Raw genomic sequence first — 2500 nt, 5'->3', positions numbered from 1 at the left:
GCTGTGCAGGCAGGGAGGCCTGGCTCTTTTACTGAGCATCATGAAGCACCAGGGGGCTTGGGAGAAGAGTGTGACACCGGGGAGTGCTGCTTAAGTGTGGGGAGGCTGTGCAGGCAGGGAGGCCTGGCTCTTTTCCTGAGCATCATGAAGCACCAGGGGGCTTGGGAGAAGAGTGTGACACCGGGGAGGGGTGCTTAAGTGTGGGGAGGCTGTGCAGGCAGGGAGGCCTGGCTCTTTTACTGAGCATCATGAAGCACCAGGGGGCTTGGGAGAAGAGTGTGACACCGGGGAGTGCTGCTTAAGTGTGGGGAGGCTGTGCAGGCAGGGAGGCCTGGCTCTTTTACTGAGCATCATGAAGAACCAAGGGGCTTGTGAGAGAGTGTGTGTGTGTGTGTGTGTGTGTGTGTGTGTGTGTGTGTGTGTGTGTGTGTGTGTGTGTGTGTGTGTGTGTGTGTGTGTGTGACACCGGGGAGGGCTGCTTGAGTGTGGGGAGGCTGTGCAGGCAGGGGAGCCTGGAATAATACATGGGGCAGGAGCTGAAGTCAGAACAAAGAGAGAGTTTCCAAAAGTACAAGGGTCCCAAGCTTAAAAAGTCAGAAAAATGACAAAGTGTCTAAAAGTATCAGGGGCGCCAGCTCAAAAAGTCAGAAAAATGGCAAAGTGTCTAAAAATACCAGGGGCACCAGCTCAAAAAGGCAGAAAAATGACAAAGTGTCTAAAAGTACCAGGGGCGCAAGCTCAAAAAGGCAGAAAAATGACAAAGTGTCTAAAAATACCAGGGGCGCCAGCTCAAAAAAAGGCAGAAAAATGACAAAGTGTCTAAAAGTACCAGAGGCGCCAGCTCAAAAAGTCAGAAAAATGGCAAAGTGTCTAAAAATACCAGGGGCACCAGCTCAAAAAGGCAGAAAAATGACAAAGTGTCTAAAAGTACCAGGGGCACCAGCTCAAAAAGTCAGAAAAATGACAAAGTGTCTAAAAGTACCAGAGGCGCCAGCTCAAAAAGTCAGAAAAATGACAAAGTGTCTAAAAATACCAGGGGCGCCAGCTCAAAAAAAGGCAGAAAAATGACAAAGTGTCTAAAAATACCAGGGGCACCAGCTCAAAAAGTCAGAAAAATGACAAAGTGTCTAAAAGTACCAGGGGCGCCAGGCGAAAAATTCAGAAAAATTTCTGTTTCAAGACGGGAGAAGGGGAGATGGGCGGAGTGCGTCGAAGGCCCCTTCTCCCGTCCGACGAGGTAATTGGAGTCTGAGGAAATTACCACCTGCCCGATTTCAGAAACCTGGTTTTTAGGAAACAGAGTTTGACAGATTGAAGCCAAGCCCGATATCGGGTGATGTTCTTTGGGGCTCAGACACGTACCAGGGGCCATTGCTGGGCTCCATAGTCATCACCCTGGCTCTCGGGAGGAGGGAGAATCTGCCGCTTTGCGGCCGACGAAGGTAGCTGAAGGGCGGATGGCTGAGTGGCCATGAGCCGCCTGGAGGTCCTGGAAGATACGGGAACGGGGCTTCTGCCGCTTAGCGGCCGATGAGGGCGGCCGAACGGCGGATGGATGAGTGGACATGTGTTGCCCGGAGGTCCTGGAAGATGCTGGAACGGGGCCTTTGCCGCTTAGCGGCCGAGGGGAGCAGCCCAAGGGCGGATGGATGAGTGGACATGTGGTGCCTGGAGGTCCTGGAAGATGCTGGAACGGAGCCTTTGCCGCTTAGCGGCCGAGGGGGGCAGCCCAAGGGCGCATGTATGAGTGGACATGTTGTGCCTGGAGGTCCTGGAAGATGCTGGAACGGAGCCTTTGCCGCTTAGCGGCCGAGGGGGGCAGCCCAAGGGCGCATGTATGAGTGGACATGTGGTGCCTGGAGGTCCTGGAAGATGCTGGAACGGAGCCTTTGCCGCTTAGCGGCCGAGGGGAGCAGCCCAAGGGCGGATGGATGAGTGGACATGTTGGGCCTGGAAGTGCTGGAGGATCCAGGAGGGGGCAAGATCCTGCTTAGCAATCCGGGAGGGCAGCTTAAGGGCGGATTGCAGAGTTCTCATGTGGGGCCTGGAAGTGCTGGAGGATCCAGGAGGGGGCAAGATCCTGCTTAGCAATCCGGGAGGGCAGCTGAAGGGCGGATTGCAGAGTTCTCATGTGGGGCCTGGAAGTGCTGGAGGATCCGGGAGGGGGGGCAAGATGCAGCTTAGCAATCCGGGAGGGCAGCTGAAGGGCGGATTGCAGAGTTCTCGTGTGGGGCCTGGAAGTGCTGGAGGATCCGGGAGGGGGGGCAAGATCCTGCTTAGCAATCCGGGAGGGCAGCTTAAGGGCGGATTGCAGAGTTCTCATGTGGGGCCTGGAAGTGCTGGAGGATCCGGGAGGGGGGGCAAGATGCAGCTTAGCAATCCGGGAGGGCAGCTGAAGGGCGGATTGCAGAGTTCTCGTGTGGGGCCTGGAAGTGCTGGAGGATCCGGGAGGGGGGGCAAGATGCAGCTTAGCAATCCGGGAGGGCAGCTGAAGGGCGGA

Source organism: Leuresthes tenuis, unplaced genomic scaffold (assembly GCF_036924035.1).
Source record: "Leuresthes tenuis unplaced genomic scaffold, fLeuTen1.0.hap1 SCAF_203, whole genome shotgun sequence".
In the NCBI taxonomy this organism is placed as follows: Eukaryota; Metazoa; Chordata; class Actinopteri; order Atheriniformes; family Atherinopsidae; genus Leuresthes; species Leuresthes tenuis.
This window is presented reverse-complemented; position numbering follows the sequence as displayed.